This window comes from Panicum hallii, chromosome 9 (genome assembly GCF_002211085.1).
Source record: "Panicum hallii strain FIL2 chromosome 9, PHallii_v3.1, whole genome shotgun sequence".
In the NCBI taxonomy this organism is placed as follows: domain Eukaryota; kingdom Viridiplantae; phylum Streptophyta; class Magnoliopsida; order Poales; family Poaceae; genus Panicum; species Panicum hallii.
Window position 1 is genome coordinate 33,680,699 of NC_038050.1, and position 13,439 is coordinate 33,694,137.

The following is a 13,439-nucleotide window of genomic DNA, read 5'->3' on the forward strand; positions in this document are numbered from 1 at the left end:
TCATCAGTGAATAATCAGCAACAGTATCACGAAAAGAGAATTAAAAGACTATAAAGATTATCAGAGTTATACAGCTTATCCTGGAAACGAAGACTCCAAACTTCACAGGCAATCGACCGGGGGTTGCGCAGGCCTAGAACTCAGCATCATCTTCAAAAGACTTCACATCACTTTCTCCTCTGAGCAGCAATTATAACAAGCGTGAGTACACTTATGGTTGGTACTCAGTAAGTGTTGGGAATTATATGACATGAAGGCCAAAATCAAGGAAAGGCTCACTGGCTTACTGCGATAAGCAATTTTAGTTGGTCAAATTTTATTAGCACCTAATTACTAAGGTATAAGTTCATACCAAAACCCACATTAAAAGAGAGAGAAGAGATATAGCACAAGCATAACCACAACCATAAACATGGTCCACAATAACCATAACCATAGCCATGGTCCACAATTTAATTCATCTTCAAGTTCAATTATCATGTGAGGGTCCAAGCCGCTCTTAACCGTGAGCACGGCTGATATATCAGTTTTCACTCTGCAGAGGCTGTACACTTTACCCACAATTCGTGTCTCCCGATTTGCCCGAGGTAGCTAGCCTCTTAAACACTTCCGAGGTGAGTGGCAAGGGATTCACTACGAGGCCTTTACAAAGATTCCCCAACTTATGATAATCCGCTAAGGTTTCAGGCCGCAGTGGTCATAACCCTCCCTAATGAGGAAATGCCTTAGCCAAGGACCACATATATCAATATGCCTCAAGAGGACCGGGCTATACCCCATCAACGCACTCCCCTCTTGCCCTTTCGGTAAGATCATCACAAGCTAGAGTTTCTAATTAATTAGCCAAGACCAGAGCCATATAGTATTGTGGTTGCACTGTTTTCCTGGGTGGTTCTCCATGTTCCGATTAAAACATATAATCTTGTGATTAACATCACCAAGAGCATGAACATGGATAAAATAGGTGAAACATCATCATTGTTGCCATCATGATTATATACTATTCCCAAACCATAACCAGTTGAAGCAACTAAGCAATAGCTACCCAACAATAAAGATAAAACCCAGGTTGACAAGGAATGATCATAAAGACTAGGCATATCCTTAATTAGGATCCATTCAAAATTAGGACACATGCATGCATATAAAGAAAATGTTATATTTATTGTGATTATTAGGACAAAAGCATGATCAAGGAAACACTTGCCTTTCTTTTAGAGAATAGCTGCTCAGAGTCTTCAATTCTTGTTCTTGAATCTCTAAATCTTCAAAGCTGTTGGATCACGCTCCTTCTAACGTCACACAAGCAACGGGCCCAAAACATACAAGCAAGCAAACAAACAAGAATGACTAAGAACAGATACTGCAAACAAAAGAAAAGCTTTAAAAGAGCGAACTAAAGGATAAGGCTCGCTGCTACGGTCACGAGAGCGCAAGAAACGCGGAAAATGGAGCTAGGGTTGAAAAGAAACAGCTATCGGGAGATTTATGTTACAAAAGAATAAAAGAACGATAGGCTTTCATTTATTTTAATCCAGAAAACTAATGTAAAAGATACTCAAAAGAGAATATCCCTAATTATAATTAACTCATATTATATTTGCATTTATAAAGATGAAGTATAACTTAGTCAAATTTTATATACAATTCTCTGTGTACAAATTACACTAATTAAATAATTAATTAGAAAAGAAAACTTGTGAGAGCATCTAAACATCGAACTTTATGATTCGTGTTGAACTAAACAAATTAAATTACAAACACATTTAAGTTGATATTAATCAAATTAACATTAGTTATGAATTGGATTTTATTTCGGAAAACTAGATGAGAGGATATTATTCAAATTAAATTGATATATAATTTTAAAAACAGGAATCACGGCACAACAATGCTACTAAACGATAGCTTAGGGTTTTAGAAGACTAACGCAAAAAGAACGGATCGAAACGGATCTAAAACGCGAAAACTACGCATAAAACAAGGCTGCAAGGACCTATACGCAATTAACTATAGACTTTAAGGGTTAGCTGAAAAGAAATACAAGACACAGAAAATAGTGCTTGCAAAACACGAAAATATTAGGGTTAGATCTGAAAAAATTCCATGGTGGGGCTGGATTGAAAAGATGGAAAAGATCTAGGGGTTTTCTGCAATTTTTGCTAGACACAGCAATTTACACGGTAATTACAGATTTCTTCCAGGGACTAAATCGTAAAAGCTTCAAATCAGGCAGCAATGGTGGCGGCGGGTACTGTAGCTCAGATTCCCGTCGATTTAGGGCACGAGAGGTCGCGGGAAGCGGGGCAAAAGAAAGAGGACGACGAGGGGATTCCGTTCCATACCTAACTTACCCCGGGGATGCATCGTAGAGATCGAATTTCGCGGAGAAAGATGAAGGGCGGGTCTGTTCATCCGTTCCAAGCGGTTCTGCTCCTCTGCTGGTTCTGGCGACGGCCTGTAGCAGAGAGGCAGGCAGGGGGCGGCAGGGCCGGCCTGCAGGGGGGCGCGACGCAGGGGCGAGGGCGGCGCGCAGGAGGTGCGGGGCGCGTCGACCTGGCGGCGGCGATGCAGGGGGCGTGCAGGATGAGGCGCGGGGGAAGAAAACGGCTGCAGCAGCCAGCTGCTGGCGGCGCCCAGGGGCAGGGGCGGCGCGGCAAGCACGACCTGCAGGGGGAAGATGGCGCTGCGCAGGGGAAACGGGCAGGGGCTCACGCGAGGAGGCTGGGCGCGCAGGGGTGGCGCACAGACACGCATGGCGGCGCTGGGACTCAGGCCGGGCAGGGGCGCACGGTGCTGCACTTTCTGATGGTCGTGTGCAGCACGGGAACAGCGCGCGCAGCAAGGGGCTGGGCAGAGCGACGACGAGGCCGGCAGGGGGTGGCAGTGCTGCGGCAGGAGATGCACAGAAGGGCGATGACACTCCTGGTGGCCGGCGGCAGCACCTGTTCGTGGATGCGCAGGAGGAGGGAGAGCAGGGGCACGAGGAAAAGCTAGGGCCGGCTACGTGGGCAGCAGAGATGCGATGCAGAGGGTAGGGTTACGCGAGAATTTATAGGGCACGCAGGAGCCGACGTAGGGGAGAAAAATTAGGGCCGGCTACTGCAGAAACAGGTAGTGCAAGACATGTTTAAATAAGCCTGCAGATATCATGCTGGACTCCAACTCGAACGAGGGTAAGGACATGGCAGCGCATCGGGCTGGGACTCGTTCTTGAGTCCGGATTGCTCACGGGAGACGGGATTGGACCGACCAGCGGGTCCCACAATTTAGCGAGCAACGAGAGGATAGAAGAGGTAACAGAAAGAGGAAACGAGAAGGGCCAAGTGAGTTCGTTTATGAGCCGAAACATGATCGGGTGAGTGGTGAATACGAAAACGAGCTGACTGAGCTGATTGAACATGAACGAGTTATTCGAGAGCGCGGAAAAGAGAAGGAAAGGATCAGGCCGAGTCGTTGGAGCTGACGGTGATCGAACATCATTGGAAAAATACTGAAGACGAGCCACGAGGCGTCGTTTTCAAGCATGACTTGATCGGGGGAAACGGTTAGAGGATCGGGAGCTCGATGGGACATCTCAAAGATTCGGAGAGGACAAGGTTAAAAGGACGTATAACAAGATACGGTTCGGTCCGACTGCGATGAAAATCAAAATAGAAATATTTTCCAGAACACATTTTCAAGTTTAAAATAAATCAAGAAAAGTCCAGATAAATATTTCAAACCAAGAAAAATATATCCGGAAGAATCCCAAAAATTTCCGAGAAAACTCAGAAGGTAATTTGGGTCACGAGGATTCCAAATAAAATATTTAGGACTCATGAAAAAGAATTTTAGAGCTTTCCAAGTATTAAAATAAATGGTTCTAGCTCTAGGATAAATAGAATAATTGCCAGAAAAATCTTTAAAATTCTCGGAAAATCCTATTGATAGATGAACACATTGTAAAAGATAGTCACATCCTAAAATTGAATATTTTAGGGTGTGACAGCTTATCATTGGCGAGCGCCAGCGGTGAGAACAGAGGGGCGGGGGAGCACCAAGGGCTTCTTGCGCACCTGTGCTAGCTTGGAATCGAGGAGGGATGGCTCGTAGTGGTGGCGTGACAGGAGCTTGCGGCCGGCGGCGAGGTAGAACGATGGGGATGGTACTCCGGTGATCGGAGAGGGCGGGGAAGTGGTCGATTAGCTTCTGGGCGAGGTGGAGATGCTCGGGATGGGGACAATCGAGGTCGGGGAGAGCTGGAGACTAGAGTTCCACGATGAGGTCGAAACGGCGGCGGGCGGCGCTCGTCGGTAAGGAGCTCTGGCCGGAATTGGGGAACAATTGGGAATCGGTGAGCACGGGTAGGGGTCAGGGAAGCTTGCAAGGGGAGTGCTAGGGGTGAGGAACGCTTGCTGGTGGCTGCCCACTGCGACCCGTGTTTCGCCGGAGGGGAGGAATGGGCGGCGGAGGCAATAGAGCTGGGAGCTTGTACGGTGAAGGGAAAAGAGTGCAAATGAGGTCTCCGTGTTCTCCTGGACAGGTTGAGTAGAAGAAGAGAGACGGGAGGGTAAGCGTGGGCACGGAAATGGCAGCGACGACGTGGCGGCCGGCGAGCAGCTCGGATCACCGTGGCACGCACGCAAGGATGCAGCAGAGGGAGGGGAACAGGGCTAGGATGGGAGGACGACGACGCGTGGATGCGAGCCCAGCATGAGGTGGACGGCGGCGGTTTGAAGAGCGGCGGCCAGGGGAGTGGTACTGACGGCGGCGCAGAGAAGGCAAGGTGAAGCAGAGCAGAGCAGGTGCTCGGGGAAGAAGAAGAGAGGGAAGGGGATCCAGGGACCCATTTGCAAAACTCAAAAATTACAGGGACTCTATGGTAATCTAATTTTTCCCACTGATCCAGGGGTTTTTCGAGAAAAAGCCCAACATGAAAGTTGTAGAGGTTTTCAAGCTCTACATTTTTGCTTTAAAGCTCAACTTCAAAAACGCAAAGTTTGCAACCTTATAAGTTGAATTTTAAGCAAGGTAAAATTTAAATCACCCCTGTCCTTACCAAACGAGATTTTGACCAAATTTTTGATATGTCTGCAAATATTCATGAAGTGTCATGATGACAAGTAATTTTACAAGTAAACCCTCAAGTAAACATAAAAGTTACTTTTATTTCCTAATTATTTATATAAAAGACCCTATAGCTTATATTTATTTACACATAGGCCCTTATCCTTACTTAAGGGCTTATTTTTCCTTATGATCACATCAATTTAACACTTAATATTATATTCCCCTAGATTTCAAAGCTACCATCCAAAACACACACCTTGCACTTAAAGACCTATATTGCATGGAAATTTACAAATACACCCCTTGTGACAATCAGGTAATTAGAAAGTTAGACACTAGATTTAGTGTAAAGAGTGTGTGCTTGTTACGTATGTATAGTACAAAGGATTAAGGGTATATTTGTAATTTCTATAAGATATAGGTCCTTGAATGTAAATAGGGTGAAGTCGAAGATAGCAATAGCATCTAGGGGTGTATTTGTAAATTTTTATGCACTATAGGTTTTTAAGTGCAAAGTGTGTGCTTTGGATATGATCATATAAGCCCTTAAGTAAGGATAAGGGCCTATGTGTAAAAAAATACAAGATATAGGGTCTTTTGTGTAAAAAGTTGAGGAGTAAAAGTAACTTTCATGCTTACTTGAGAACTTCTTTGTAAAATTGTTTGTCATCATGACATTTCATGAATATTTGCAAACATATCAAAATTTTGGTTAAAATCTCATTTGGTAAGGACAGGGGTGATTTAAATTTTACCTTGCTTAAAATTCAATTTATACGGTTGCAAACTTTGAGTTTTTGAATTCAAACCCTAAAGCAATGTTGTAGAGTTTGAAAAGTTACACATTTTCTATTTTGGTCATTTTTCCATTAGAACCCTGTAACAGTGGAAATTTAACTTTACTTTCGGGCCCTTGAAGTTTTTGTAATTAGCAAACGGGTCCTTGGCGCTCTCCCACCTTTCTTCTTCCTCTGGCAGGTCCTCTGCTCCTCTGTTTTCCTGTTCCCCGCCGCCGCCGCCGTACCTCGGATTCCGGTCGCTGCAGTGCCGCCCCCCTTGCCCTCTCACCCTCCTGCGCCGCCCCTAGTCCTGCCCGCCGCCTTAGCCCGCCTCCGTGGCCCCTTCCTGCTCTGCCACGCGCGCGCCACCGGCCGCCTGAGCGCCGCCCGTACTGCCCCCTCCACGCCGCCGTGGTCCTCGGCCTTGCGCCCCTCCCTTATCTTCTCCTCCCTATAAGTAGCTGCCCCGAGACCTCCTGAAGCTAATCCCCACTCCCTTGCGCCTCTCCCTCGCCGGAGCGCTGCTCCCAGTACCACCCCGCCGCCGCCCCTCGGCCTCACGCCAGCGACCCCCTCCCCGGACTCCCCAAGCCCAGCCAAGCCTTCAAACGGGTGTGTCTCGATGTCCTCTCACTCCCCACCCCCTTTCCCCTACTACCCGAGCCCTCCCATCGCCGGATTTGAGCTCAACCGAGCTTGCTCTGGCCGGCCATGGCAGAAGGGCCTATCTGCGAGGTTTCAATTCTTTCCAAGGGTTTAAATGAAAGTTTTCATTCTTTCTCCTTTCCAATGTGCTGAACTTTGAAAATTCCTAGGAAATCATAGAAAATTCAAAAAAATGTAAAACCAGTTGGATCTGAATCCTTATTTCAAACTCTATCACTCTTGTTTTGTGACCATGTTATGAAAGCATATGGTTTGTGCTGTGTTTAAAATAGAAGTAAATGAATGCTTGTTATTTCATGTGAGTGGTATTGCTGACTTGTAAATTCAATAGAAAATTGTAGGAAATTCCAAAAATTGCAAAGTTAGTTTTGTTAGAAACTAGATTTCAAGTACTACAACTTTTGTTTATGAAGTTTGATATGAAACCCAATACTCTTGTACTTATTTTAAATCTAAGGGTAAAAGGTATTTGATATATAGCTTCCATATTTTAACTTTGCTTCTCATAATTTTTGGCATGTATATTCTGTGAGCTATATGTAACCTTGTGTTGAAATTTCAAACCTAGATTTGTTTTATAACTTAACTTCTTTTGAATTAAGCTTTTCAAATTTGAAATGCTAGCTAAGCATGTTCTACAAGCCCAACTAATTAAGATCTTTTGTCATACTCTAATGTGTTGATGATTAGTGTGCAATAGAGTTCCAAAACTTTATGATCCTTCTTACCTAAGTTTTGAATTTAGAACTTAGGATTTAAAATTCAAATACGAATGTTCTAGTTTCTGTTGGCTATAAATTCAGTGCTATAGTTATAACTCAATTAGGAGTGATAGTTGAAATCTAAACCCCATGTTAGTTCATGATTTTATGTATGTAACTGTTTGGATTGCAACTTTATTGTGAATTAAGATTGCTTTATGTACACCTTTTTGAATGTGCTACTGCATTGCATGTAGATACGACTACTTCCGCGTACGATCTCTACGAGATCTCCCAGAAGTCTATAAAGGATATTTCTGAAGACCAAGAGAACGTCACCAAGGGATTATTTGAAGCCCCAAACCAAAGTTCGGAAGATAATAATACTAACATCTCTAACTCCAGCCCCACCAGTAAAGGCAAGCCCCGGTGCACATCCCAATATTTCAAGTTATTACAATTTCATTATTATATTATATATCTTGCATTACGTCTAGGAGTTGAGATGAAACCCTAGCTGCATAAGATCTTAAGAAACCAATGTATTGTAACCGAGTCCATACCGTTTAGATGCTCTGCTAAATAGGACCGGTAGAAGTCGGGTGATTTCCTGTCACTCGCGCGATATAGGAGTTGTAATGTTTACATTCCTATAATCACTATAAGGATAACGGACGGGAGATTTGTGAGGTATCATGGTTGAGATGATACCCCATCTGTGTTGTTGAATTGGATAAGGCCGCAAGGTGTGGTAGCGGTGGTTAAGCGTTTGAAAGTACTAGCCACATGCCGCGAAATATGGTAAGCGGTAAGCCTAGTAGCCAATCGGCCCGAGGAGTGGACATACCTCCCACCACATGTATTTGGTTCTTCTGGTTACTTGGTTCGACTGGGGAATACGTGTTGCAAGGGCAACCAGGAGTACGGGTTTTGTAGTCGCGCTACAGACGTACGTCCTGCACATATAGGGTGTGTGTATGGTCCTGCAGTCGCTTGTGGTGGCTCTGATCCACGAGTCGGAATGAAAGGCAAATGGTTGCTTCGGAACGACCCTTTGGTGTTCCAAGCGTGTGAGTTAGGTTTACCTTGCAAGGTTGAAAATTCGATTCAGAATCGTTCGCTTCTCATGAAGATTGAGACTGCTTGATCCCTTTACCACATAGAGTAACAAGAGCAATATTATGGTTATCAAAGATGATGCTTGACCAAAGATTATACCATGCTTGCTTAGTTATAGATGCTTATCTAGAATGGATAATCAACTAGAACCTGAAAGCTAAAAGTTGAAATTAAGGATCTACTCTTTGTTGCTTTTCAGCTAAAATTAAACCCAGAACCATTAAAAGCTTTCATAAGTCTAGTTATGGGCTAAGTATACCCAATCCCGGGTAAGCCTTGTTGAGTATTAGTATACTCAGCCTTGCTAGTTGTATGTTTTTCAGGTGATATCTGTGAAGACCCTACTCTTCCCTTGCCTTGGCCCTGTGCTCTTCAAGATGATTGGTCCGTGGAATGGGATCCGTCCCCGGCCAGCACTGGTGATATCGAGTGATGTCGTGTCCGGGCTTAGCATGGCATCCGTCTGGACGACGTGTTAGGAATCGTCGCGTATGTTTTCCGCTGCTAAGAACCTTAACTTTAACAGTTTGTAATGTTTTCTCTAGATTTGAAACTTCATACTGCTTTTAGAACTCTTGTAATGTAATTCCTTGTGCTGTAAAATATGATGGTGACTGTATCTCTAGACTCACCTTCGTGTGAGGTAACCTTATTTGATCCTGTGTATCGGTGGTTTATCGGGACGATACCCGACAGGCCAAGGGATTATACCGTTTGAAGCACGTTAGAGCCCTCGAGAGTGGACTCGCGTACTTGAGCCGGTATAATTCAGGTTAGTTCTGCCACACCCCTAGCCCTTATTACAACCTTTAACAACCGTATCTATTTCACCCAAAGCTTAACACTTATATCTCTTCTTACCTGGGTGTCACAGCCTTCCCCCCTAAAAAGAATCTCGTCCCGAGATTCGGAGGCAGAAGATGATTGAATGATCAGATTTGGGAATCGGCTGCGAGAAAAGTTGGGAAATTCTGTTGAAGATAAGATTCCGTTTCCCAAGTTGCTTCCTCTTCGGTATGGTGATCCCATAAGATCTTATACATTTTGATCCTTTTCCTTCTGGTGACTCTTTCTTTGGTATCCAGGATTTGGATAGGTTGCTCAACATAAGATAGATCGGGTTCGATCTTAATAGCTGGGGTTTCAATAATCTCCGTAGGTACCTTAATACACCTTTTGAGTTGGGAGATATGAAAAACATCATGGATAGCAGCCATTTGAGATGGAAGACGAAGTTTGTAGGCCACTGGGCCACATACTTGGAGAATCTCAAAGGGTCTGATATATCTAGGTGCTAGTTTTCCTTTTATACCAAAACGTTGAACACCTTTGATAGGAGATACTCGGAGATATATGAAATCTCCTACTTGAAACTGCAGAGGTTTCCTTCTTTGATCTGCATAACTCTTTTGCCTGGACTGGGCTGTCTTAAGATTGGCTTGAATAATTCTGACCTTATCCTCGGCTTCGACAATTAGATCTGGTCCTAAAATCTTACGCTCACCAGTCTCAGACCAACTCAAAGGAGTTCGGCATCTGCGACCGTATAATGCTTCAAATGGGGACATCTGAAGACTGGTTTGGTAACTGTTGTTGTAAGAGAATTCGGCCAAGGCGAGACATTTGTCCCAACTCATACCATAATGAATGATACAAGCTCGGAGCATGTCTTCAAGAATTTGGTTAACCCGCTCAGTTTGCCCATCCGTCTGAGGATGATATGCGGAGCTTCGGATCAATTTAGTTCCAAGAGCGGACTACAATTGCTCCCAGAAGCGTGCAATAAATGGTGCCCCTCGATCAGAAATAATGGTCTTGGGAATACCACGCAATCGGACAATTTGATCAAGATAGATTTCGGCATATTTATTAGCTAAGTAAGTGGTATGCACAGGAAGAAAATGAGCGGTTTTAGTAAGTCTATCAATTATTACCCATATAGAGTCATGCTTTTGAGAGGTATTGGGAAGACCAACAATGAAATCCATGCTAATGTCTTCCCATTTCCATGACGGAATGGGTAATGGTTGAAGCGTGCCGGATGCCTTAAGATGACTAGCTTTGACTCTCTGGCACGTATCACACTTAGATACATACTTAGCAATTTCTCTTTTCATCCTGGTCCACCAAAAATGTTGTCGTAGATCTTGATACATCTTGGTGCTACTGGGATGAATAGAGAATTTGGATAAATGAGCTTCATCAAGGATTTGCTTTCGAAGTTGATGATCTTTTGGTACAACAAGGCGTTCGTTGAACCACAAGACTCCTTGAGGATCAGTATGGAAACATTTGTATTTAGCTTCTTCTTGAGAGAGTTTCGATTTGATAATTTTGATGCCCTCATTATGTAGCTGTGATATGATGATTCTATCTCGAAGAGTATTCTCCATGGATAAAAGATTTAGACTGCCTTGAGGGATGATTTCTAGGTTGAGTTTTTCCATCTGATTACACAGAGTGTCACTGATAGCAGCTATAGATAAGCAGTGACAATATGTCTTGCGGCTAAGTGCATCCGCAACCACATTGGCTTTACCAGGATGGTAATATACCTCAAGGTCATAGTCTTTGATTAATTCTAGCCATCATATTTGCCTCATGTTTAAATCTGCTTGGGTAAAGATATATTTGAGGCTCTTATGATCAGTGTAAATGTTACATTTAGCACCCATAAGATGATGTCTCAAGATTTTAAGAGCATGAACAACTGCTGCCAACTCCAGGTCATGAGTTGGATAGTTTTGCTCATGATTCCGGAGCGCTCTGGATGCATAGGCAATGACTCGGTCGTTTTGCATTAGAACACAACCAAGACCAGTTCCAGAAGCATCACAGTAGACATCAAAAGGTTGGGTATTATCTGGCTGAGCTAACACGGGAGCAGTTGTTAGAAGCTTCCTCAAGGTATGGAATGCTTCGTCACACTTATCGTCCCACTGATATTTAACTTCTTTCTTAAGTAGCTCAGTCATAGGCTTGGCTATCTTGGAGAAATCTGGGATGAATCAATGATAATACCCTGCCAATCCTAGGAAACTTCGAACTTGATGGACTGAAGTTGGAGGCTTCCAATCCATAACTTCCTGGACTTTGGTTGGATCAACCGATATGCCTTTGCTAGAGATAGTGTGTCCCAGTAATTTTACACTATCCAGCCAAAATTCACACTTTGAGAATTTGGCATAAAGGTGATGATCACGTAGTCGTTGAAGAACGATACGCAAGTGATCGGCATGGTCTTCATTGTTCTTGGAATATATTAGAATATCGTCGATAAAGACCACGACAAACTTATCAAGTTTCGGCATAAAAACTGAATTCATAAGATACATGAAATATGCCGGTGCATTAGTAAGTCCAAACGACGTAACCAGATATTCATATAACCCATATCTGGTCGAGAAAGCCGTCTTTGGAATGTCACAAGGCTTAATCTTGATCTGATGGTAGCCAGAGCGTAAGTCAATTTTTGAGAAGACCTTAGCTCCAGCCAATTGATCGAACAAAATATCAATGCGGGGAAGTGGGTACTTATTTTTGATAGTGACCGCATTGAGTGGACGATAATCAACACACAATCTTTGGCTATTGTCCTTCTTCTTAACGAAGAGAGCGGGACAACCCCAAGGTGAAGCACTTGGGCGTATAAAACCTTTATCAAGAAGATCTTGAAGTTGGATTTTAAGCTCGGCCAATTCGTTTGGGGGCATACGATATGGCCTCTTTGAAATAGGAGCGGTGCCCGGTTGGAGTTCAATAATGAACTCAATGTCTCTGTCCGGTGGCATCCCAGGCAAATCGTCTGGAAAGACATCGGGGTACTCACATACTATTTGAATATCTTTTACTTTAATGTCTGTGACAACATAAGTACAAGGATACAGATATTCCTGCTTGGGCAGATAGAGGGTAATGGCTCTATAATATGGTGAATTAATTTCAATAACTCTGGAAGAAATATCCAATAGCACTCTATGTTCAGTCATCCAATTCGTCCCGAGTATAACGTCAATACCCTCTAGGTTTAGCAAGACCAAATCAGTTTTAATCACTTGGCTGCCTAGTCGAATTGGCGCACTTCTAACCATTTGATTAGAGGTAATCTTGCCTCCAGGGGTGGAAATCATATATGATCCTTGGGTGGGGCAAGGATCAAGTCTTATTCGGGTACTACAGGTGTTACTAATAAAACTATGAGTTGCTCCAGAATCAAATAATGTAACAACTGGCTGGTGATGGATAGAGAACATACCCGACATGACAGGGGCTCCGTCCGGAAGTTCCGCATGGGTGGTGAAGTTAATTTGCCCCTGCCGGACTTGCATCAGCTGCCTTTTACCCTTGTTCTAATTACCTTGGTTAGAGCTTTGCCCTTGGTTAGGTTTCTTAGGCCGTGGACAATCCCTGATGAAATGATCTGCACTCCCGCAATTAAAACAGCGATAGTTGCTGCCTTTTGGTGAAGCTTGTCGCACATTTGGCCTTGGGCCATATTGCTGTTGTTGCTGTGGAGGTGCAGGAGGTCTATATCTTCCTTGTTGTTGGGGCGGCCTAAAATGGGGCGTTCCTCTGTGGTGCTCTTATCTGGGTGTTAGGAACAACCCGATATCTTGGTGATTGAGCACTCGAGGGTCCCGTAGGGATCTTTCTTTTCTTGGCAGCACGATGTGCCATGATACAATCCTCGTGGGTTAAGGCCATGTTAACCAGCTCGCTAAAATTATTAGCCCTAACAAGATTCAGGCGCTCCTTGAGCTTGGTATTAAGGCCACGACGAAAACGGTCTTGTTTCTTGGCATCATTATCAGCATGATAACCAGCATATTGGCACAGATGATTAAATGTCTGTGCATACTGCAATACCGTATTGGAACCCTGGGTAAGTGCTAAGAACTCATTCAACTTCCGCTCCAATAATCCTTCGGGAATATAATGTGCCCTGAAGGCAGTCCGAAACTCATCCCAGGAGATAACATGTCCCGCGGGATGCATGGCGTAAAAATTATCCCACCATATACGAGCAGCACCGCGTAGCTGCTGAGCAGCAAAAGAAGCCTTACTTGAGTCCGCACAAGGTATAGTCAAGAGGGCGAACTTGGACTCAATGATATGAAGCCAG